Source organism: Echinops telfairi, unplaced genomic scaffold (assembly GCF_000313985.2).
Source record: "Echinops telfairi isolate 266 unplaced genomic scaffold, ASM31398v2 ScPeMD7_7469;HRSCAF=8507_0, whole genome shotgun sequence".
Lineage (NCBI taxonomy): Eukaryota > Metazoa > Chordata > Mammalia > Afrosoricida > Tenrecidae > Echinops > Echinops telfairi.
Window position 1 is genome coordinate 62,404,683 of NW_022111372.1, and position 27,210 is coordinate 62,431,892.

Below are 27,210 nucleotides of genomic sequence, written 5' to 3' on the forward strand. Positions count from 1 at the left end.
AGGTTCTATTTGAACACAATAAATTATTTTAGAATTATCTTTCTTCTCAATGTTATTCATAGCTCATTATGATCTGTACATTTTTATTAGAACAGTCAATAAAATGCAAGGAAAAATCTTTCTGATCTTCTCTTTTTTCAGCCGAGATCCATCTGACATCACCAATTATATCCATCTGACATCACCAATTTTATCCCTCTTTCCATACCGTCTTCTGAATCCAGCTTGATTTTCTGGGAGTTCCCTGTCAATGTACAGGTATGGCAGTTTGTATAATTAACTTAAGCAAATTTTTACTTGAGTGTGATATGAATGACATTGTTTGATAATTTCCTCATTCTGCTGGGTCACCTTTCTTTGGAATGGGTATAAATCAGGATCTCTTTCAGTCTTGTCTCCAAGTAGTTCTATTTCACATTTCTTGGCCCAGACTTGTTGCTTCATTGTGCTTCATTGACTTGTTGAAACCTTCCCCTTGCTATTCTGTCAGGACCCAGAATATGGTTCATTGCAAGTGCCATCAATACAGCTTCAACTTTTTTCTTCAAAACGATTCATTCTTAATCATATGCTACTTCTTCAAAAGGTTAGCTGTTATGCAGTTCTTTTTGCTACAGCGACTTGGTATATTCTTCTATCTTTTATGATGCTTCCTGCATTATTCAATATTATGCCCATGGAATCTTACAGGATTTCAACTCCGGGTTTTTGTTTGTTGGTTGCTTCATTCCTCTCAGTTTGAGATATGTTCTCTCAGATACGCATGCTCTTTCTTTTGACTTCCTACCTGCAAGTCTTTTTCCATTTCATTATAATACTTTGTCTTCTCAACCGCCCTTTGACGATTTCTGTTCAGCTCTTTTACTCCATCATTTCTTCCATTTGCTGTGGCTATTCTATGCTCAAGAGGGATTTCAGAGGGTCTCCTGACATCTGTTGGTGTTGGTGTCCAGGCTTTTAATGACATTGACTTTCTTCATGAGTGATGTTCTTTATAGGATCCCACAACTAGTTGAGTTTTCATATTAGTGTTCAATGTGGAGAATCCACTTCTTAAGATGATCTCTAAATTCAGTGTAATCAATAACAATGTAATTCTTCCAGAAAACCCAGATCTCAGATTACCGTTTTTTAAAACTGTTTCATTTTGTATTTATGTTATAAAGTTTATTCTTTTCTTCATATCTAATTTCTTTAAGTAAGTTTTGCTCTTTCAAGCCAACCCTCTGTGACTTTAAATACCTCATTACTAAGTGATCAGCTATTTGAAAACACTCATTACCATCACAGACTGTTTGTTGCTTAACAATTTTATTTGTCTTCTCAACCTTGTTTGCTGGTTTATTCTGCTCTTGTTCACAACTTTACCCCTGAAGAATTACAGAGAATGTGTATGCTCTACAAATTCTTGCTACTCAGCCTCGGTGGAAACTCCTCTTAGGAATTATTTAAATCATTAGGTTAAACCATATTAAATTCTTATATGCCAAAAATTTTAACATGTCATTATACAAAGCAAACTAGTTAGCTTATAAGCAATTATATTAAGCGTGACTTATTTTTTTCATTCCAAATAATATTTTCAGTAGACTTAAAAAAATATATCTTCAGCACCTTCAACGTTTGTAATTTATAAATCTCCTGCTTTAAATTTGGGAAAGTATTTTTAAAATACAGGTAAATCTCAAGCACTATTAATTAACCTCATCAAAATGAAAAAGAGGAAAATTATAAAGTATAATAAATACAATTTCCTTTAACTTTCCTCTTGTCCCACTATAATGTTCTGCCTTCATTTGGGTTTCAGTAATTCCTCTCAGTTACATTGCCCTTGATCAAGCCCTACCAGACCTCCTACAACCTCCTCTCCATCGATTTTTGGTCACTTGTTCCCTTGTCCTTGGGTTTGTTAACACCCACTTCCTTTCCCCCACCTTCGTTTCTAGTTAAAGGAAATAGAGGAAAGAACTAGGAGACAAAGGGAATTTATAGAGATCTAAATAGAGGCATTTACATATGTAAATATATTTATATATGATGATGGGGAAATAGATCTATGTATATATATTTATAGGGTTAGTATTAAGGAAGCAGATGGACATTGGGCCTCTACTCAAGAACTCCCTCAACACAAGAACACTTTGTGATAATAATCCGGCATTCTGAGATGCTCACCTTCCTGACATGATTACTGAAGACAAATTGTTTGCATAAGCAATGTGGTGAAGAAAGCTGATGGTGCCCAGCTATCAAAAGATATAGCATCTGGGGTCTTAAAGGCTTGAAGAGAAACAAGTGGCCATTGAGATGAGAAGCAACAAAGCCCACATGGAAGAAGCACATCAGTCTGTGTGATTACGAGGTGTCGATGGGATCAGGCATCAAAGACCCAGAGCAAAAAATCTTGTCAATATGAATGGAGGGGAGGTGGGCAGGGAAAGGAGTGCGGAGTAGAAGCCCAAAGCCAATCTGTTGGCAATTGTACATTCCCTTACAGAAGGCTTGTGGGGAGAAGATGGACCAGTACATTTGCAGTGTAGCACTGATGAAACATACAGCTTTCCTTTAGTTCTTTAATGCTCCCCCACCCCCCACTATCATGATCCTAATTCTATCTTACAAATCTGGTTAAACCAGAGCATGTACATGGGTACAGATAAGAGCTGGAAACACAGGTAATCCAGGACAGATACACCCCTCAGGACCAATATTGAGAGTAGCCATACCAGGAGGTTAAGGGTAAGGTGGGGGGAGAAAGGGGCAACTGATCACAATGACCTACCTATAATCCCCTCCCAGGGGGGATGGACAACAGATAAGGGTGTAAAGGGAGACATCAGACAGTGGAAGACATGAAAAAATAATAATAATTTGTAAATTATCAAGGGTTCATGGGGGGGGAGCAGGGGGAGGGGTAAAAATGAGCTGATACTAAGGGCTTAAGTAGTAAGAAAATGTTTTCAAAATGATGATGGAAACAAATGTACATATGTACTTGACACATGGATGGATGTATGGATTGTGATGAGTTGTATGAGCCCCCAATAAAATGATTTATTAAAAAAAATGTTCCCAGGTAATAAAAATTTCTGAGAGGAGAAAACATCAGTTAATATATCAAAATATTATCCTGTTACATTTGCAAACAGAAGGTGTTAATTATCATTAACAAGTATATTTGTACTCACAAAACGATTTCATTTTCTTAGCACATATCTTAGACTGCACCATACCTATTGCTAATACAGTATTTGGTACATACTAGGGCCTCAATAAATGTTGTATTTTATTATCTTAAAAAGATAAGCAAATACAAAAATAACCGCAATAAATAAAATAACATTAAAATTCAAAATGAAATAAACAGCACCGAAAATTATGTGGAAAAATGAAACCACCAACACTACAAAAATACACACAATAAAGTGACAGAGACGAATTCACGCCTATCAGTAATTATACTGAACGTAACTAGATTAAGTGCACTGGTCCAGAGACAGAGAGTAATGGATAAGAAAACAGGACCTATTGATATGCTATTTATAAGTTACATACCTTAGACACAAAAATAAAAATAGACTACAAACAAAGGATGGAAAGAAATATATTAAGCAATTAACAATTTAAAAGAGCCAGAGTAAATATATTAATTTATGTTAAAATAGACTTTCAGGTAAAATTCAGCAAAAGAGACAAAGACGGGTATGACTGCATATAATGATTAAAGGATCAATTGAATAAGAGAACATAACCATTAATACCTATGCATGCAATGAATGAACCTTAAAATACAATAATCAAACTCTTAACAAACTAAAGAGGAAAGCAGACAGCTCTAGAATAGTTGGACAGGATCAAGTAGATCACTTTCAATGAAGATAAGAACTAGAAAGAAACTTAGCAAAGACACAGAAGAATTAAGCAATACTATCAACCAACTTAACCTCATAGACACTTACAGAACACTTGGCCCAGTAATAGTGCAATGTTCATTGTCTTCCAGCACGCTAGAACAGTCTCTGGAAAAACCAACTGTAGGCCTCACAGCAAAGCTCAACAGATTTGTAAAATTTTGAAATATTACAAAGCATCTTCTCAGATAAAAATGGTGTAAACTTATACATCAATAATAAAAATATTAAGGGGAAAAATAAAATATATGAAAATTTAATAATGCCCTGCTTAAAAACTAACGTGTAATGATGGAACTAAATAATGAACTTTAAAAACATTCCTTCACCAAATGAGAATGAAAACACAATATATCAAAACCTTTGGAACACAGCAAAAAGTAGTTCAGTGAGCAACTTATAACAAGAAACACACGTACATAATTGTTTTTAAAGACCCCAAAATAACACCTCAAACCAACCTTTCCAACAAGTAGAAAAATAGCAGCAAAATAAGCATACATGCAGAAAAAGAAAAAAGTCAGGATTAGGTGAGAGAAGTAAGTGAAGCAGAAAAAAAAAATAATAGAAAAAAATCCAACAGGACAAGAAGCTTGTTCTTTGGAAAGACTCAACAGAATTGAAAAGCCGCTAATAAACCTAATGAAAGAAAAGAGGATGATGCAGATGACGCAATTAAGAAACTAAAAAGGCAACATCATAACATAAATAAATTGGGTATAATAACAGAATAGTATGAAGAATTGCACTTTAATAAATTTGAAACCCTAAAAGAAATGAAACAATTGTTAGAGACACACTACCTACCTAAATTAACCCAGAAAGGAGTGAAAAAACTGAACAGAGAAGAAAGATCAGATCACTAAAACAACAACAACAACAACAAAATGTTGGGCCTAGGTAGCTTCATTAGTGAATTCTACCAAATGTTCAGAAAATAGTTGACACTGATTCTACCTCAAACTATTCCAGGATATAGAAAAAGCTGGAAAATCCCCACACTCGGTTTTTGAAGTGATCGTAACTGATACCCAAACCAGGCAGTGCCATCCCTGAAAAGCAACTGAAAGCCCACATATTTCTTTCCTTCTTGTGTAAATGACAGAACCTCTATTTCACCGGGGAGATGGCTGGTCATGAGCAGGTAAGTCTCCCCCAGAAGGTTTCTCTTAGTTTTGTGCCCATGCCCACTTTGGATTGCATCTCAGAGGAGTTTCACTGGCCTCAAATCCCACGACACACCTACAACTTTGATTCCCGGGCCTTCAAAGCACTTCCTACAATTTGCCTCCTAATAATCCATCTTCATTTTTGCCAATTGATAATGTTCTTGAGTTCTGTCTTCAAATGACCTCAGCTCATCCACTGAGTCAGCAACTAAACAAAGGGAAAAACGTATTTTACATGTTTTAGCTTTACTTGTCCTAACCCCTCTAGGAAGTTTCAGTCCTCACCCTTCAAATAAAACTCCTCTCTGCAGGTTAACTTAAGTGGCTTCTTGCCTTCACAGTTACACCTTCCCTTGTCACTGCCTCAATAGTGGAAAGGTGAATCTATTCCACAATGTTGCCAAATCTCTTTTGTTTAGGCACTCTTAGACGTCTTATCCTCCTATCTGAGGTGGTCTCCATATTTCTTTTTTCTTTTCTTTTTTCCTGCTATTGTAATGCTTCACTATTTAGGCTATTCTTGTAACTTTAAATATTACCATTTGAATGTTCAGAAATTTCCTTTCCTGATAGTCTTACGCTCATTCTCCATTTTATTGTGAAACTAATGTATGTTCCTAGTCACAGGCAGAATATTTAGATTTTACTTTTACTTATAGCCTCTGCATGCTTATTTACATTCTATTCCCTTCATGCTTGTTTGGGGTTTTCAAAATATTTTTATTGCTTTTTTTCATACAATCCAATTAAGATCTTGAATGCAGTAGGCCTGAAACATCTGTTCATGGTGTCCACACTTTTACAAGGTGCAAAAGTATGTTCAAAGCCTGCTATCCGATCTGTAATCTGACCTGCCATCTTTCACCTCTCCACTCACAAGCTGGACGTGACGATTTGAGTCATCTGCCTCTGCAGCCAGTAGCCTGTGGTGTCCTGCCAATCTTGAATTCACCAGCCCCCAACCACTTGATTCAGAAGTCTCTAGCTTAACAGCTAATTTACACTATTACGCTTAGTTTTTAAGGCTCATTCATTGTGTGCATAGGCATCAATGGCTATGTTCTCTTATTCAATTGGTCCTTTAATCATTATATACGGTGATACCCTTCTTTGTCTTTTTTGCTGAATTTTACCAGAAAATCTACTTTAACATAAATTAATATTGGTACTCTGGCTCTTTTAAGTTGCTAATTGCTTAATATATTTCTTTCCATCCTTTGTTTGTAGTCTATTTTTATCTTTGTGTCTAAGGTATGCAACTTATAAATAGCATATCAATGGGTCCTGTTTTCTTATCCATTACTTTCTATCTCTGGACTGGTGCATTTAATCTATTTATATTCCATATAATTATTGATAGACATGAATTCACTTCTGTCATTTTAATTTGTGTATTTTTGTAGTGTTGGTGGTCTCATTTTTCCACATAAATTTTTGTGCTGTTTATTTTATTTTGAATTTTAATATTAGTTTATTTGTTGTGGTTATTTTAGTATATGTTTGTTTTTAAGTTAATAAAATACAACATTTATTGAACCCTTAGTATGTACCAAATACTATATTAGCAATAGGTATGATGCATTCTAGTAGACAAAATATATGCTAAGAAAATGAAATAATTTTGTGAGTATAAATATACTTGTTAATGATAATTAATACCTTCTATTTACAAATGTAACAGAGTAATATTTTGATATATTAGCTGATGTTTTCTCCTCTCAAAAATTGTTATTACCTGTGAACTTTTAAAAAATAAATTATTTTATTGGGGTATCATACAACTCCTATTGCAATCCATACATACATCCATTGTGTCTAGCTCCTTTGTACATTTGTTGCCATTATCATTTTGAAAACATTTTCTTACTACTTAAGCCCTTGGTATCAGCTCCTCATTTTTCCCCCTCCCTCCTCCTCCCTCCTTCCCTCATGAACCCTTGATGATTTATAAATTATTATAAATTAAGAACCAATGAGACTGAACAAAGAAGTCCAAGAAGCATTAGTGATAAACAAGTCCCCGGCAATGGACAAAATAGTAATTCAAATGTCTCAAATTGATGCAGCAGTGGAAGCATTCACCGTGCCAATCCCACAGAAAGGTGATCCAACCAGGTGAGACGAGTTTTCATTAATCTCATTACTGTCACATACAAGTAAAATTTTGCTGGAGATAATCCAAAAACTGTTGTAGCAATGCATCAACAGGGAGTTACCAGAAATGCAAGGTGGATTCAGAAGAGAATATGGAATAAGCGATATCAGTGTTAATATTAGATTGAAAATAGAGAATATCAGATACATATTTACTTGTATTTTGTTTATCAGGCATAGGAAATTGCCTATGTGAATCATAGAAAATTATAAATAACATTCCAAGAATGGGAATTTCAGAACACTTGATTGTGTTCAGGTGAAATCTGCAGATAGTCCCAGAAAAGTCTATTGAACAGAACAAAGAAGCACTGCTTGGTTTGGAGTAAAGAAAGGTGTGTATCAGTGTTGTATCCTTCAATCATGCATACTCAGTTTGTATGTTCAGGAAGTAATTTCAGAAGCTGTGCCACATGGAGAAGACTATGACTTCAGGACTGGAGGAAGCAATATTAATACCCATGCTACAAAAGTGGCATAGCTTTGCTTGATGCAAACAAGGAGAATTGAAGAAGTTACCCATGAAGATCAAAGATTGTGAACAGTAGGGAGCACAACTCAACAAGAAGAAAACAAAAATCCTCACAACTGGATAGATAAACCGCATCATGAAGAGAGAAAGGACTGAACTTGCAAACGACTGAATTTTCCTTGACAGCACAGTCAAGCCCCAGAAAGCAGCCGTCAGGAAGTCAAATGACAAGTTGCATTGGGAAACGATGTGGCACGAGAGCCTGTAGAGAGCTGCAGAGTCCGAGTGTCAGGCTTGGAAACTGACGTTCGCCCGACCCAGGCCACGGTCCTTTGAATCGCCCAGGTGAGGGCCAACACTGACTAAAGAAATCAAAGAGAAGTTAATGCATTTGAATTCTGGTGCTGACAGGAATACTGAAAGTATCATGAGCTGCAAGAACGTTGCTTGTGAGTGTTGATGGTAAGAATGTGGCCCCTTGTGTACTTGGGGCACGGTATCAGGAGAGAGCAGTCCCTGGAAAAGGACATAATGTTTAGGACAGTAGAGGGCCAGAGAATAAGAGGAAGCCCCTTGACGAGGTGGCTTGACACGGTGGCTGAAAACAAAAATGGTTCCAACAATTGTGCGGAGGCCCAGGATCAGCGGTGCGTCAGAACCAACCCGAGGCACCTACAGGAACAACCACAACAGGAAAGAAACCACAACGTAACCTTTTTGTCTTGGTGTTTATTTGTTTTTCAAACATGCGAGACTGAGTGGTAGCTGTAGGGTGAATTACACATGATACACTCACTGGTCAGGACACCTATCACCCAAGTTCCCCATTTGCTGAAACTGCCTCATCACAGTTTCCACTTCATAAGATCTGTTACCAGGCTCCTGCTCAAATATAAACCTTGCAAATGTTCCTCCTTATCCTCGGCAAGCTCCTCTCTCGGAGACGTCAGAGTTCAGTAGTTAAAAGTCCACTTGGGGGTTCAAATATCAGTCCTATGCATAGAAACTCTGACGATGAATATGTCTACATGTCTACATGTTTCCGTTATTTTTCTTGTAAAACTGATTAATTATCCTATTTCCTATATCGTAGGGGAGTCCTTATGGCACAGTGGTTATACATTAATCTACTAACCACCAGCTGGTCTGCAGCAGGGGTGGGGAAGAATGAAGTTTTAGTGTACTTTCATAATAACCACAACCCTGGAGAAACTGTGGGGCCCCATACGATCTTGGAGGGCACGTATGAGTAGGAATTGAGTTATCTCATGAAGTGATTGAGAATTAGATGACATGGTATATGTAACACACTTAGAGCAATGTCTACGCAGTATAAGTGCTAATGCTTTTCCTTCTATTGTTTTCATCATTAAAGCTTCCACTATCATTACTACCACCACCACCACCATCACCGTCACCATCACCATCTCTAGCATATTCACAACTAAGGCTATCATAGCCTGTACATTTGGGCTCACTCCTCTGAGAAGCCTCCATTTGTCATCTTATCTAAGGTAGTTCCCAAATTATTCATGATCAATTTATTTTTTCACAGAACACACTACTATCTAAATTTTTCTTAATTATTTCATTTTCCCAAACACCTCTTTTGATAGAGCAGGGTCTTATTGCTTTGTTCACAATTATATTTCCAGTATTTAGCAACATGCCTTGTACTTAGTAGATGTTCAATAAATACTAAATGAATTAGTATATTTATATAATAATTGGTTATCCATGAAATGTTTTGGCTGAAATGGCTCTGCCCAAGAGTGGCTAAAGTGGTAGTCATGTATATTTCCTGGATTTGGTATATATATACCAAATCTGATTGTTGATATCTATATCAACAATCAGTTTTAAGTGAGGGAAGAATCCAGTGACTGCTCACACAAAATCAAGATGTGATAAAGTAGATTCTCAGGAGGTTTAGGATTTTTAGTTATAAGAAACCCCTATGTGCAATTTCTGCATAATAAATTCTAAAGCAAATGAAATTGTCCTGATGAAGCCTCTGTTTCTAACAAAGATACTTAAATACAATAAATTTAATTTCTTTATTTCAGAATGTTACTTCAACTCAGCCTGAGAGAAAACATAATATAATAATATAGCATACCACAGCATAATATAACAAAATACATGCTGTATTCATGCAAAAAAGAGGGCTCGTTTAGAATGCTGGATATTTGCAGCCATCTTAGGCAAGCAACCCAAACCAGAAGACAATAATTTCCCATGGTCTCATAGGACCTTATATTTGTTGGTTAATTAAAATGACCTCGAGTACTAAACTTTATTTCTCTGTGGGACATTTCTAAAATTCTGATATGTCTCTGAGGAGCAGCCATATGATTCCATTCTTTCTCTCTCTCTCTCTCTTTCTCTCTCTTTTTTAATGGTAAACAAGGACCTAGGCCAACCATTTAGTGTTTCTGGATTCAGTCTTTAGACTTTAGAGCTGGCCAGTCCTCTCCTCAAGTTCATTTTTAAACTGAAGAAAATGAGGCTAAATTGAAAATTGTCTTTCTCAAATTTATCTTCAACTATTTATGTCTTTCTCCTATAATAGACTGTTAGTATTCTCAATGCATGCTCAAAAAGTAAGGTGATGGTGAGATTCAGCTGAAAGTCAGGTAATAAATAAATAAACAGTAGCAATGATAGTCATGAGCAGGGATTGAGCATTTATCAGGGCCTGTGTTTATTAAATCAAAGAACCAAGACCAAACCTGCTGCCATGGAGTTGATCTCAATTCCCAGCCACCCTCTCGAATGGGGTAGAACAGGCCTCCATGAGTGCGCTGAGACAATACAGCTTCCTGGGAGCAGAAATCCTCATCTTTCTCCTCTGGAATGGCTGGTGGTTTCGAACAGCTAATAGTGGTTAGCATTGAAATGTATAACCCACTATGCTACCAATGCTCCACCTTCATAAAGTAGTCATCATTTTTATCATTTTGAAGATAGAGAATGAGTGATTTCGAGTAATTGCCTTACTCAAGATAATTCACTTAATAAAAGGTGAGTTGGTGTCTGATTCTCTGTGTGTTCAAAAAGCCCACGCACCTCTTTGGAAAGAAAAGCACAACCTCACAAGCAAAAGCCAACCTGGAGCCCAGTTTTACATAACCCTTGAATTTAAAATGGGTTTGCTTCTTTAAGTGGTAGGAAAAATTTAAAGGAGAGCATTTCATGACATGTGAAAACTTTGCAACATAAAATTTCTTTTTCTATAAATCACTTTTTGGATCACACCACACTAATTCATTGACACACAGTGTGGGTGCTTTCACATTGCAACCATAGCATGGAGTAGTTAGGACACACTAGCCGGATGACAAAGCCAAAAACATTTACTAGCCCTTTACAGACAGAGTTTACTCCTTAACCATTAGGCTCTATTCACTCTCAAAGTTTGCAACTAGAGAAAAAAACAATAATAAAATAATTGGGATAGAAATTCTGCAGTTTTTGAACAAATAATGTGAAAAGTCAGACTATATGAAGAAGAACTTAATGTCAGGATTGTTGGCAGACTCATTAGCAGCCTGCAATATGCAAATGCTACCACCTGGCTAAACGAAAGTGAAGAAGATTTGAAGCATTTATTGATGAAGGTCGAAGACTAAGCCTTCAATATGAATGGCATCTGAACGTGAAGAAAATAAAAATCCTCATAACTAGACCAATAAACATCAGAAGAAAACATTGAAGTTATCAACAATTTCATGTTTCTTCAATCAACATTAAACTTACACAACAGCACGTGTCATGCAGTCCCCTTATTGAAGCAGACTGCCACAGAGGACATTTCTGGGGTCACATGGTGGAGAGGCAGTGCAGAGCGAAACAACAAGGGAGCATACCAGATCAGCATCTGGAGCAAGGCAAAGCTAAGAAGGCCCTGAGGAGCCCCCAAGGGAGGCAGGGGGGGCGGGGGGAGCGGCTCCAGGCCAGAGGGGCAGCTCCTGGACAGTCTTGAAGGTCAGCGAACAGATGCAGGATTTTTGTATATTTCTTCTCTCTCTCTCTCTTTTTAAAAATTTTTATTTTTTCTTATTTATTTACAATTTTCTTTTTTTTAAATCAGTTTGGGCTGTGTCATAGTCGGTGTTCTTACCTATATAGGATAGGCATGGGAGGGGTGCCTGAGGACAGAGCAGTGGGGAGACCTGGGAGGTGAGGTTGGTCGGGGAAGGGGGCAGAGAGCAGGCTGTGCCATGGACAGGGTAACAACTGGGGTGTTGAAGTCAATAACAAGGAGGAGATAGAGATCCGAGGTGGAGGGGAGGGGGGAGGGGTCAGAGCAACAGCAAACTAGTTAAGAGGAGGTACCAAGAGGAGGAAATAAGGGGAAAGTGACAGTGGGGAAAGAGGAAGGTAAAAGGAAACAGGGGAAGGATGAAGGAAACAAAGCAATGGATAGAGGTATAAACATAGCAGTGCACATATGTAAATGCATTAATCCACAAAAATAGAGGTATTGGTGCATGTACATATATTTATATGGCAATACACTGAGGTGGGGGATGGACTTTGGGCCTCTGCTCATACCCTCCCTCAATACAAGAACATTGTTCTAACCAATCAGAAGTCTGAGATGTTCACCGTCTGACACAATCGCTGAAGACAAAATGGGTGCATAAGCAAATGTGGTGAAAAAGGCAGATGGTGCCCAGCTATTAAAAGATACAGAGTCTCGGGTCTTAAAGGCTAGAAGTTACACAAGCCACCATTCAGCATTGAAGCAACAAATCCACATGGAAGAAGCACACCACTGGTGCCATCATGAGGAGTCATAGGGACCAGGTAATAGGCATCAGCAGACACATAACAAACAAAAATATATTGTTGAGAATGAGGGGGGCCGGAGAAGAGATCCAAAGCCCATCTGCAGACAATGGAACAATCTCCCCACAGAGAGGCCACAGGGAAGGGATGCGTCACCAGGGTGCAGTAAAGCATCAATGAAACACACTCTATTCCTCTGGTTCCTTGAGGTTTCCTCAACCCCCACTACCATGAACCCAGTGCTGCTTCTCAACTCAGACTAGACCAGAACATGTACACAGGTATAGATAAGAGATGGGCACTCACAACACACAGAATCCAGGAACAAGAGTGGGAATAGTGATACCAGAGGGTAGGGGGAAGAGCGAGAGTGGAAGGGAGAAAGGAGGAACCCATCGCAATGATTGACACATAACCATACACCCCTCAACAGAAAACATGGGGAAAAGGAGACAGCGGTCGGTGTGAGAGAAGAAAATAATAACAATGTACAATCTATCAGTGGGTAATGTGGGGGGGGGGGCAGGGGGAAAGAGCTGATACCAAGGGCTCAATAGAAAGTAAATGTTTAGAAAAGAACGAGGGCAATATATGTACAAACATGCCTGATTCAAGTGATCTAAGGATTGTGATCATTGTTATCCAAGTCCCCAATAAAATGATTTAAAAAAAAAACCCCAAAACAAGAAACATTAAACTTACATGAAACCAGCCATTAAGAAATCAAATGATGCGTTGACTTGGGGCAAATATGCTGTAAAACAACTCTTTAAAATTTAAAAATGTAAAGATATCAGTTTGATGGCTAAGGAGTGTGTATGTGGGATGTACTGTGGATTGCCAGAATGCTCTTTGGAAGTGCCATTGGTGAGCCTGTGGAAGACTTGCTGTGGGTTCATTAGCAAAGACCAATCACTGGATCGGGTACCATGCAAGGTAAAGTAGAGGGTCCACAAAAATGAAGGACATTTTCCATGGGATGGATTGACATAATAGTCTCAATATAGGACTGAAATGTACCAAAGACCATGAAATGGTACAGCACCAGGCAAGGCTTTGTTCCATTACACATACGATCGCTAGAAATCGAACCCGATTCAGCAGCAACTAAGAGCAGTAGCAAACAAGGAGAAGAAAAGCCTATCTTTTTAAACTGAGACAATTCCATTAATTAATGGAGAATGACACCACAAGCAACCATGTGCTGTAAAGAAAATACACCCTCCCTTGTATTCTAGCCAAGATAGCCACAGCACCCATAAATAGGTCATAGTCATTTCTGTTTTGAAACATTTTCTACAAGGTTTCACACAATGTGTACCTGGAATTCCTGGGAATTCCAAGAGCTGCTCAGCGGTCTTGGAGATCAAAGCTATTTTAATAATGATCTATCTTTTGCTATTCTCATTTTTCCTTCTCTCACAAACGTACCGTGGAGTTTTCCAGAGCCTTCATGGCAAATGACAGCACAACAGGTTGAAACCAAACCAGATATGGGAAACCAGATGTCTTAAATTTGAGCCAGACATTAAAGGGACTTTCACAAATGTAAAACAAACTCATTTGTTCTTCCTAATTTTGCTTTAGAAAATATACTTATTCATGAAAACATACCATTTATACTCAAGTATAAGCCAACCCGAATATCAGCTGAGGCACCCAATTTTACCACAAAAACTGCATAAGAAATGGGCTGAAAAAACTCAGCTTATACACGAGTATGTATGGTATGTATGTCAACATACAATAGGTTTATTATGTTAGTGTTTACTAACTTTAAATTCCTCCATTTTGATGTATATTATGTTAAATATTGATGGATATAGCTCAGATATGCAAAAGTTCGTTACCAGTCCCTCTCTCTTTTAAGATCATAAAGGGATCCTAAGGCCAAAAGTTTGAAAACTGCAGCTCTATACTATTGACATGTACCCCATCTGTGACAATACGGACATCACCCTAACATCAGGATGTCTTCCCAAGTGTTCTTGCCTGCTGAGTACGGGTGTGTGCCATAGAGTTGATTACAAATCTGAGTGACCCCATAGGACAAAGCAGAACCGACTCCTGAGATTTGTAAAGCTGTAATATTTATGGAAACGTTGATAATTTGGCTTTGAGTCCATTTATTTCCGACCGGATTCTCGGTCCTTTGGTTGTTCTGCTCCCCCTCCCTGCAATGATGTGATCTTACATGATGAATCAACTCTACGATGGAATTTGTCAAGAGAATCCAAACAGTTGCTGGGAGATTGGGGTAGAGTACGAACCCTTACTCAGGTCACAGGCCTGCTGAGATTTCCTCAGGGCTGTGGCCTACTTGACATAAAAGTAGATGCTGTGGAGTGCTTCTTCACTTTGGCTGCTGAGTCTGGCCCCTTCCTCTGGTCCACTGACCACCAGTTCTTTGATTTTGAGTTAACAGCCTGCCCTATTGCCTGCTGTTCCAGAGAGCCATCAGTGACCTGTCATCTTATCTACCACCTGACCTGTCAGCATTGTCTAGTGATTTTTCATGAGAGGGGCATTTGTGGAAAATCAAGCCTATAACATAGTTTTTCCTATTTTCTATGTTTATGAAGCAAGATGTGGAAAAGTTCACCTACTTGAACATTGACATCATAATCCTGAGTCAGTCTTGCACCACTTTGGACTGAATGTCAAATTTGTTGCTTATTACCTGACCAACTTATCATATTTGTGTACTCTGGTCCTTATTTCTTCATGGTGAAATGATGATGATTGATGATGATGATGATGATGATGATGATGATGATGATGATGATAAGAATTATTGATCTCAAGTCTTGGGACACAGTAGTAGTTGAGTATGAGTCGTATTGTTGCTGTTATTTTGGATTGTGAGCTTGTTTAAATTTGGCCACGTGAAGAGAAAAAATAGCAATATCCAGGTTGCAAACCCTGATCTACTGGTCTCTAAAGTCGGTGTCCTGAGCACTATATGATGCTGCCTAAAATGTCTTCTCTAGGCTGTACATCTCTCTTATATTCAACTATATAAAGTTGAGCTTGTTTAAATTTGGCCACATGAAGAGAAAAAATAGCAATATCTAGGTTGCAAACCCTGATCTGCTGGTCTCTAAAGTCGGTGTCCTGAGCACTATATGATGCTGCCTAAAATGTCTTCTCTAGGCTGTACATCTCTTTTATATTCAACTATATAAAGTGTTTGGTAGAAGACTCTGAGAACAATGATTGCCAAATCAAGGCTGGCTGGCTGACTGAGCTCAGGGATTTATATTCATGCTTTAATTTCTCCAAGAATCAGAGAAAAGTTTGGCAATATACTAGGCACTGCACTACCAAACTAAATAAATTACCACCGTTGTTCTGGAATACTGCTCGTCCTCGGAATCATCTTTAGTGCACACAAGAAGGTGGCACGGAGCCTTCCTTTGCCCTCCGCATCTTTAGTCACCCTTAAGCTGAAGAAGCCACTGACAAGATGGTCTTCAGGGACCCTCCGGCTTCCATGCAATAACTGTGTAGGTGCTGAACTTGAAACCTTGTGGCAGTTGACCGAATTTCAATGAAATTGGTATGCACACTAAGGCTAGACTTCTGTAAAGTTACGTCATAGGTGATGCACAGTGCCCGTCTGCCAACTAGGAAACAATAACCTTGTTGACTATGTTTAAGTTTGTGAGGCACCGGGAGAGTAGACATTTCCCATCCAGGTCCTTCAGAATGTTTGTGGCGCCAGGGGTGTGATTACTCATAGCACAGGGTTAATATAAAGTAGCAAGGACATGGAGTGCAATATGAGGTTGCGACAGTTTTTCAATCTGTCAACTGTGCATGACAAACACTTTATTCCCATTCTATTCACCAGGTGATTCAGTACAAAAGAGAAACGAAAGCCCCGAACTAGACTTTTTTATTTGTTGGGTTAATTCTGACTCACAACAACCTTTGGGATGCTCAGGGACTGTTCAAGGCTGTAATTTTTACAGAATCAGATTATAAATATGTTCCAAATATTGACCCTTCAGTTAGCCAAGGGCTGGGCTAACCGTATCAACAGAGCTCTTTGACTGGACAGGGGATCCCTAAAAATAATATGATCACAAAACTTCCAGGTTGTGCAGAGAAACTGTAAATATCTGGTTATTGTATCAAGTCCCTTTTAATATTCTAACATTCAGAAAAAAAGACCAACTCATTAAATATTTATTCCCTTTCTCCTAAGGAATCCTATGAAAACAATTTTCATTCCTGGAAGCTCTAGGCGGCTTATTTGGGATTTGGGTAGATACAATTCTTGACTAATCCTGTTGCTTTTATCTGCCACAATTTACCACGTGCAAACCTTAGTTCTTTCTTCCAACTGTGTCAAACCAATAATACTTATTTCTAGAAATGTATGCAAGAGAGCCAGCTGTCGTGACTTGAGAGGGCTCCACTCCACACACTGTGAAAAAGGCAGAGTTCACCGCGCGTAACTGGCAGGAAGGTCGCTCTCAAAGAGCACCAACACATAAAGTAATCATTAGGAAGTGAAAAGGTGACCGGAGGCAGATTGCCCCTGAAACTAGGGAATATGGGCCGATGAGTCTCTGCCTGAGACCCAGGCGCTCCTCTGTGTGTGTGTGAAATGGGTTGTATTTATTCCAATGGCTGTGTGCATGAGTGGGAGGGCAGACTTCTTTGTGAACCAAATGGAAAGTTATACCGAGGTCTGGGTCATCCAGGATACTCTCATTTGGAAATTCTTGCCTTGGGTTTATGATAAATAAATCTTAGGAAAGGAAGTGTCCTACAGGACAGTAGCATCAAAGTCTTCTGAAGTAAATAATAAAAATCATTCTCCATTTTTAATTTTTTTGCAAGAATCACAGCAAGAAAGATGACCAAGCTGAGTTTGGATATAAAATGGCAAAACAGAAGAAGACCTTCAGGGAGATGAATGGACACCAGGACTGCAACAATGGGGTCAAGCATAGAAATGATGGCGGGAAGGTGCTACTAGGGGTGGAGACCGACTTGACGGCCCCCAGTTACAACAAGCAAGGACAAATGTAAGAAGGAATGAACAATGAATCTAGATTTTTCTTTCTACTCTAGAGGAACCTTTATTGAAAGGTGCAATTTGTAATGGAGTGAGGGGTAAGTGGAGAAATTCATTTGACTTCTTTTTGAAAATAATATACTTCTTTTTAAAGAAAAATTAGGCAGAAATTAGAGTTTCCGTATACACCTTGTCTTCCTTTGTACAGTTTCTATTATTACTTTTATTTTGAATTGATGTGGCATGGTTGTTACAATTGACAGACCAATGTGGGTATATGATTAGTTAAAGGCTCAACTTATATTATGGTTTACTCATGACGTTGCACCATTCTATGGGTTTTGATGAACACTTAATTCCTCCTAAAAACGCCCTGCATCCCACCTATTCTTCGGTGCTCTTATCCTTCTGAATCCCTGACAACCACCGGTCTTTTTATTGTATCTAACGTTTTGCCCTTTCCAGAATGCCATGTAGTTGGAATAAGCATATGAAAAGATGTTCAGTATAATATGTCATTAGGTAATTAAAAATTAAAACAATACTGTCACTCCACCACATACTAAGCACTGTGGCTAAAATCCAAAACACTAACACCGCCAAATGCTGGCAAGGATGGAGAGCCACAGAAATTCTTATTTCTGGCTGATGGGAATAAAAACAGTACCTTCATTTGGAAGGTAGCATGCTAGTTTCGCCTAAAACTAAATATGTTTCTAGTGTTGTGAAATACCGTCATGTCCATCGGGCCTCAAAATAACCCTATATACAATGTTATGAAGCCTTGTGAAAATCCTTACAATTATTATGTTTGAGTCTATTGGTGCAGCCATTATGCCAATCCATCTCCTTGAGGGTCTTCCTCTTTTTCGCTCATCCTAGACTTCACCAAGTAAAGATCAAGTTTACCTTTCTTCATAGGAATAAAAAAGTCAAGTTACTGGTATTTCTGCTGCCATCTAAGAAAAATAAAATTGATATTAAGAAAAACAAGGACTATGTAATTTCCTAACTGGACTAAAATGTAGTAACAAAAACATTGATGTCAGTGTTGTTTATGGGTGAGTTTTCCTGTTTGTTCTGTTGGTTAGTATTTTGTTGATTAGTGTTCTGTTGGCATTGTTTTACTTTGGTTTGGAGACATTGGTGTGGATAGTTTATCGAAATTTATGCCTCATTTGACTAACTCAAGAAAGGTCTTTTTCTTGTGGCCTTTCATGGATTTATAAGATATCTCTATCCTTCTATCTATCTATCTATCTATCTATCTATCTATCTATCTATCTATCTATCTGGGATTCAAAACAAACAGAGAAAAATGAAATTAAAAGAAAGTGGATTTTTTTCTTTTGAATATTACTCAGATATCACAAAGATAATACCTATATAAAATCTTAAAGTAATTAGTTGCTGCAAGCTTGCCCAATCCAGAGTTTTTTCAACTGATTGAGGCAGGAGATGGAGATCCTTTCTGGCCTATATCTTCTGAAACACTTGATATACAGATTTTATAAATTTACCAATCTAATGGGTATAAAATTAGACTCCACTTTTGTTTTAATTTGAAACATTTGATGACTAATCATATAGCAAATCTCCTCACAGATTCAATGGCCATTGTAGTTTCCCCACTTGTCAGTTGCCTTCTTGATGTTCTTAGGTCATGTTTGGATTAGAGTTCTAGTGTTTTCCTTGTTAATTCCCAACAATATTTCTATAGATCCAAGAGAGTAGTTATTAACACTGAATGGAATTGAACACAAAAAATGAACTCATAAGTCAATATTTGTGATAATGCATACGCATATAATTGAAGAGAGTCAAAGCTTTCCCAATGAAGGCAAATAAAGAATAAGGACTGGATAGTTCAGACCAGATGTTAGAATAGAAAGTCGACTAGATTTGGCCTCTGTGCTGTAGTTCACAAATGCCTGATTTAGACAATGACATTAATGATTTAGATCAGTGGCTTTCAACCTTCCTAATGCCGCGATCTTTTATACAGGTCCTTGTGTTCTGGTGACACCCCCAACCATAAAATTATTTTTTGTTGCATCTTCATAATTGTAATTTTGCTACTGTTATGAATTGGGTGACCCCTGTGAAAGGGTAGTTCGACCCCCAAAGGGGCCGTGACCCACAGGTTGAGACCCGCTGATCTAGACGATGACATCAAGAGGTTACATCATTAAGATTAAAACTTACTTTTATTTCTAATTTTTGTAGTGCTTTCCAAACAAAGTTAAAAGATAATATTTAAATAAATCCAATAAGTATTTACACATTTTAGAGGGCATAACTACTGACCACAAGGTTAATATTCTTACTTTCCATGACACAATGTGATGTTAATTATAAAATTTAAAAAAAAAAAAAAACCCTCACTCTTGTTGTGTCAACTGTGTTTCATCGTAATCCTAGCCAAATAGACCCGCCCCTGTGGGGTTTCAAGGATGTAAATCTTTCTGAGGGAAAAGGCTTATCATTTCCCCCTGGATTGGCTGCTGATTTCCTGCTCTAGACCTTCTGGTTAGTAGGCCAGCACATGGCCTACCATGCCAGGGGGGCTCCTGGATATTTATTGTAGCTTTACTTTTTATACGTCCTTGTGATTATTTGATAATATCAAACATCGTGTAGTATTTGATAAGTATCTACAAACCTGAAATTCTTCCTGCATTTAAGAGGAGACTTTATTAAAACTCAAATCTAAATTCATAATGGCCACCTTTACACAATCTCAATTTATCTGTGAATACTGCATGAAACGAAGTTTATCAATAATTATTTTTAATTCTAGGAATTTCCATTATCCTTTTAATTAAGATTATCTGACAAAAGGAGCCCTTATGAATAAGGCAAGGGAAACTTCATATTCTCTCTTAGATTACAAATTTTATGTTACTTGTTCACATTCCTCCCAGTTGAGAGTAAAGCCTTGCGGCCAGGAGCTTTAATTGACAAGCAATTAGGAAGCCTTCCACAGAAGCTGAACGATTGGCTAAAACAAGCGCTGTTGCCATGCTGACTAGTCATAAGTTCTCGTGGACAGAAATTAAAGGCTCTATAAAAATAAATCAAGAAGAAATAAAAAGTCCTTCATATAGCAGCTACTCTAAGAGTGTCCATTTGGGAAACTCTCTGGGTATCCATCATCAGTACAAATGTGAAGAAAAGACAGACTCGTGCAATACCTACTGACCTAAGCTCCACACAGAAATAAGCTACACTTTCCCTGTTTCATTTATAGATGAGAAGCCTAATGAGTTCATGGCAATAAAGATTAGCTCTTTTATTGGTCACAAAGATGCTAATAAACACTACATCCACCTTCCCTCTCAAACTCAAATAATATCTTTCCATACTGAAAACTAAAATACATTCACTTAAAACATGGTTATGGTGACTTTGTCCAAAATCTACTTAATTAGTGTATGCCCGCTTCCTCTGTGACATGTCATATGTTTCATATTAAAGAAACACCCTCACTGTTATCAAATTGATGCTGACTCAGAGCAACGCTATAGGACAGGGTAGAATTGCTCCTTATGAGTTTCCAAGCGCAACTGTTTATAGGAGTAGAAAGCCCTGTGTTTCTTCTGAGGAGCGGCTGGTGATTTCACACTACTGACCTTGCAGTCAGATGCCTAATGAGTAATGAGTACTCCACCAGGGCTCCCTATGCCAGTTATAATATAACTCCTAACCTACAATACGACGACGCAGCAGAGACCCCAACGCTCAGAGGATGAGACCTATTGTAATGGGAAAAGCAAGGACAGTATTATGATTCTAATTCCTGCTCAGATGATGACAAGAATGCAGAAACATGTGACGTTGAGAGGAGGTCATCCCACCCTCTCTGTCTGGAGTTAGAAATCCAGGTACATTTAAATCACGTGTGTGTCCCTTTCTAACCTAAACATTGCTTTCTCTAATCCTTGTGTTTCTATGCAGACAATGAAACAAATGACTAGAACTTTTTGACGTTAGGGACTAAATTTGTGAACAAACTCAGATCACTAAGTAGTCAATTTTACAATTTACAGAAATTGAGCAGAGTCCTTCATGGTTCAGGGATGCACTTTTCCATTTAGAACAGGATTAGGAGCTGAGCTTGTCTTGAGAAGAGCAAAAGGTTAAGAGTCCCAGGCGTGGGAGTCCACAGACCTCTGTCACCACCACTTGATGCTGCCGTAGCATGAAAGAGAGCACAGACAACATGCCAATACATGAATGGCACTGCGTTCCCATAATATTTTACGGAATGGACACTAATGTCTGAACTTCATTTAATTTCTGGGAGGCATGAAAGGTTAAATTTCTTTTTTCCAGAAACATCCAAAATTGTTCCAACAAACAAACAAACAAAAACTCGGTTTAGCTGACAAGCGAGACCGATACAAACAATGGAGATGATTTGGCCCATACTTTGCTGACTCCTGCGCTGGGCTGCACGCTGCAGGGCCCACACCGCAGGGCTCTGTGAGGTCAGCAGGTTGCGACTGCTGGTCTCCATTCTCGTTCTGCAAATAATCAGTATCACCACTATCCGCATAAGCCCAGCAGCCCCCACCCCCCGCCTTCTCCTGTCTGCTGTGGATTACACTCTCCTCTCCCAATCCATCGTCCCTGTACCTGACTTTCTCCAAATGGTGAGAAGAGCTATGCTTTATCAGGAAATCATAATTTTGGAGGGAAAAGCCTGGCTTCCAAGCAAAATCTCCAGGAATACAAACCTCCAGGAAAAACAAAGAAAGAATACTCCCTCTACGGTGCTTTCTTTCCCTTTGATTTACAACATCTCCTGCCACAAAACAGTGGCAATGCTTCAAACAGAGTCAGCTGGATACAGGACACTTTCAGATCTAACCCTGTGCAGTCCGCTTCACGTAGGTTACACCAGCAAGCTAGCCCTCCACATGGGAGAAGATAGAAACGCTCACTCAGAAAACTGAAGGGGATGGCACCTTGCACCTGGAGGGGATGCTTAAACACCAGAATCTGCTGCAGAATTCCTGGACTTACCATTAGCATGTGATTAATGTCACACATGCAAATGTGTTAGGGAGAAAGGATAGAGGATGTAATATTCAGAGACTAATCATTGTGAGAACAACTCAACTTCGAAGGGGAAAATGCAGCCCTTTCCAGTTGTATGAAAGACTTGCTTCCTCATCAAAAACATAGTATAAAGGTTTCTTCTCCCCCTCCTTCCACCCCACAGCCTCGGTGTGGCTTTAGAAATAGACACGTTATTGAGCAGAACCGGCAGAAATTAGATCACTTATTCAAAGCTACATTATACTTCATATTTTGGAAGCTAAAAAATGCTATAGGTATGGAATTTTTAGGTATATCATTTAAAATAATATCTTGAATTACATACTAATTAGCAAACAATTTGCTTTATCCTTTTTAATTGCTCACCTCCCATCTCAACTTGAATGACAGGTTTATCTGCTAAAATATTGCACATCAATTCTCTGGTCTTGTTTTTGTTGTGTTTTTCCCCCTTTGGATTTTTTCGCATGACCATAGTGTCTTCTCACCTTTTATAGAATATTTGAATTAGTGTCATCATTTTGCTTTTTTTGGTTCATATTGGTTTACTGACCTAAGGTTTTACATTCCAAATAGTTCACCACTTTAAAAACTGGGGTAAATTGGCACCAAGGCCTGCAGTGTATATATCTGTTGTTAGGGCCACCTAGTAACTATTCTGCTTACTTCAATAATCCCCGATTATTATTAAAGATTATGTTAGTGCAGAACTCTCAGTCCCTATCACTTCCATGCAGACTAGGACGTGGAGTGAGTGTGTGATTTTGGCCTAAGACTATTAGTGAATTCCACTTCCCCAGCCACAGCAAAAGGAGCCTTGGTAGCATAGGGGTTATGCCTTGAGTAGTTGTTGATCCTTCATCAGCAGTTCGACACCCGCCCACCCCTGGCCCCAAAAGGGACAGTTCTACTTTGTCCTATAGGGTCGCTATGAGTCAGAATTGACCACAGTTGTGAGTTTCATTTTGCTTTGCTTCAAGGATGGGCTCACTATCACAGGTGTCCAGTGAGAGAGATGCTCAGGATATTGTTTGATAGCATCAGATAAGAAACAGGCTTCTTTCTTCTGGAGGGTTCTTTCTTTCTTCGGAGCCAATGGTCACCATTAGCATAACCACAGGGATGGGCCTGTCTGAAAATAATCCAGATCAATGAGAAGGGTGAAGCCACAAAAAAAACATAGTCTGCCTCCCTTAAGGCCCAAGGTCTTGCTGAATTTTCCAATTGACTGTGTCAATAAAGTTTGCTATTTTGTTTCAGTTGATGGTCGGACCAGGGTGAAGCTGTCTTAGCCAGTTCCCTGCTTCAGCTGGCCAGGCTCACTTCCTGCAAGACATCCCTGAGGAGAAGCCACAGGGACCTACCCTGATGCAGCCCTGGGTGCTGGAGCAGCTGCTTGGAGACACCTGCTAGCGCTGAGATGCTGACAGGCTCACTGATTTGACTTTCCTTCTGCAGTCTGTGTCATTGGGTGTATTTTGTGAGATGGAGGAGGACTTTGTGGATTGGTGTCAGACATATAGGTTAATGTTGAACTTATGGGCTTGGATAGCACTGGGTTGGGATGCTTTCTCAATGTACACTTACCCTTTATATAAAGCTCTCTCTTATATACAAAAAAAAAGTTTGTTATTTTGAATTTGCTTTTGTTTGTTTAATTAATTCCTTTCAAGTTGGGTTTTCACTTACTTTCACTAAATGCTACTACCAGATTTCATCTCTAGACTCCTTGACTTTGATCTTGATTTTTTTCTAGTAGATTTTTGTCCAGATGCGCATCCGTCAGCAAATCTCAATGTCCTTTTAAGAGAGCAATATGTAGAAATCCTTGTGCTTGGAGACTGGCAGATCTGTGCAGGGTGGGAGAAGCTAGGCTCTGGGAGATGAGCCAGCACACAGTAGCAGCAATATAAATGGGACTTGATGAAGGCCTGGCCTTAGGGGAGAGAAGAGGCAGCACTACTATCTCTCTAATCAGAGACAGAGGAACCCAGGACACTGCCCGAGGATACACAGCAGTGCAAATCTGAAAAAGGATCCCAGAGGAGTCCGACCCTTGTCCTTTGTGACTGTTGGCTTTTCCTGTACTTAACACAAATTCTTGGCGCATGTACTTAGGGCTTAAGAAGTATGCTTTACATTGTGGACCATAGGAGTTATACTTGAAACATGCATTCAATCCCCAAATTGGTATCATGTCCTTTCTTCCAATTGAATACTTTCAACCAATATTCAGAAAGCACAAAGAGAGCGGGGAGTTATTTCTAATTTTATTCTAAAGATAATCATGTATTCTGACCCAGTTTCATAGTTTACAGGACACTTTTCATTTCTTTACAGTCCCTAAATTATGAGTTTTTCTGTTATTGAATTCACACTGACTCATAAAAGCCAGAGTTCAGAGCTGAAAGCATAGTCAAATTCATGAGATATTTACATATATTCATCACAGCACACCCTTTAAGATGACATTAATTAGAGTAAAATATCTGAAGCTCACTCTGTTATGATTAGTGAGACCACAATAATGTGGGCTGTGACACAAGGGTAGGGATATCTATAGCAAGATGATGTCGCGGGCACTTCTAAGAGGCACTAGTAGACTTCTTGAGAAGAGCATTAGAAAACTGATGGCTTCCTTTTCTCCGAGGCTACACAGGGGTCAGCAGACTTCTTATTAATATTAACTCCCGTGACCCCAGTGCAGAGCTCATTGGGAATCCATTGTCTGAATGTCTGAAAAAAGGTGGAATAGTACAAAGATCATTCCTCTCTCTGCTTGTTTAACTTACTTTTGAGCTTTCCTAGTTTCTGATAATTGGAAGAAATTGTCTTTTTAAAAACGCCTCCTTCCTGCAGCCTTGCTGCAGTGCCATTATGAACTAGTAATAACAACAACACAACTTTCATTGGGTAGGCTTCTCAAATATCATTGTATATAAATGACACATGCATTTATTTTGTAAATTGTCCTATTACTCTTATTATCTTTATCTTACAAATGAGGAAACAGAAACTCAAAGGGTAAAGTCACTGGCTAGTTGGCGATTGTGGCGACAGGATAGAATCGCCCCTACAGGATTTTCTAGAATGTAATCTTTATGAAAATACATCACCAAATCTTTCCCCTGCAAAGCTCCAGGGTGGGTTTAAACCAATGGCCTTCTGTTTCACAGCCATGCACATAACTGCTTGTACTCCCAAGCCTCCTTTTCTAAGAGTTCTCAACACTAGGCTCACTGCCTTTCAGCTGATTCCAACTCAGTGACCCTGTAGGATAGATGAGAACTACCCCTGTGGGTTGCCGAGACTGCAACTCTTTATGGGAGTAAAAGACTCATTTCTCTCCCAAGGAACTGCAGATGGTTTTCAAAAGCTGACCTGGTGGTTAGCAGCCCAACATGGAATCATGACACCACCAGGGCTTCAGAGAACTACATGCAAGGAAATTAATTTTCAAGGCCAAACTCCACCACTGTGTGAAGTTAGCACAGAGGCTAAGCCCGAGATGGAGTGGCAGTCATCATTGTTACAAATTTCTCAATCTTAGTTACCACTTCACAGCACTCATTAGACTGAAATCCCTGTGAGATTCAGAGGTGTTTTTTAATTGTACTTTTTTTCCCCTTTAAACCTGCTCCTGGTACATCATTGGGACTTTGAGAATGAGGGTACCAGCAGTGGAAGAGTTGGCACTATATTCCATGCATGTTATCTAGTGTATCTTTTATGTGATAGGGAATAGGTCAACTAGACACTCCATTCTGCAAGATAGCCTCCTGCCTATGTAGGCATTCAGCGTTATTTGTTCCTTGAGCCAGGAAGCCTACCATTCTGCCTCTTGGGCTCTGCTTCTGCTGCCCCATGGCTCCTTCTCATGGTCTCTGCTACTATCACTTCTCCAGGATGAGCACTGCTTCTTTTCATCCTGAAATCTCCCTTCCTGCTTCTGGGATTGCTTACTTTATAACTGACAGATGGGAAAACTGGCCAACTCCAGGTAATTAGAGTCCTCTCCAAGCTGGAATTAGAGTCCTACCAAGCTGGATTATATGAAGAAGAGTGCGGCATCAGGACTGAATGAAGGCTTATTAACAGCCTGTGATATGCAAATGACACAACCTTGCTTGCTGAAAGTGAAGAGGAATTGAAGCTCTTACTGAAGATAATCAATAATTGTAGCTTTCAGTATGATTTACAACTTAAAGTAAGGAAGCCCAATATCCTTACAATTTGACCAATAGTCAACATCATGATAAATGGATAAAAGTTGAAGTTGTCAAGGATTTTGTCTTAATTGGACCCATAATCAGTGCTCATGGAAGCAGTAGTCTGGAAATCAAAAGACGTATTACAATAGGTAAATCTGTGTCACAGGACATCTTTATAGTGTGGAAGAGCAAGGATGTTACTTTCAGGACTAAGTTGTGCCTGACCCAAGCCACACTGTTTTCCATTGCATCTTATTCGTGTGAAAGTTGGACATTACATAAGGAAGAATGAAGACCAATAGATGCATTTGAATTGTGGTATTGGAGAAGAATATTGAAAGTATCGTGGACTGCTAAAAGGACAAACTGATCTGAATTGGAAGAAGTAAGGCCAGAGTGCTCCTTA

The 27,210-nt window shown here is 38.9% G+C and overlaps 1 pseudogene; it reads right to left on the reverse strand.

Annotated features, from left to right (window-relative positions):
• Positions 1 to 22,048, reverse strand: part of LOC101646833 — a 55,229-nt pseudogene extending 33,181 nt beyond the window's left edge.
• Positions 22,049 to 27,210: the final 5,162 nt, after the last annotated feature.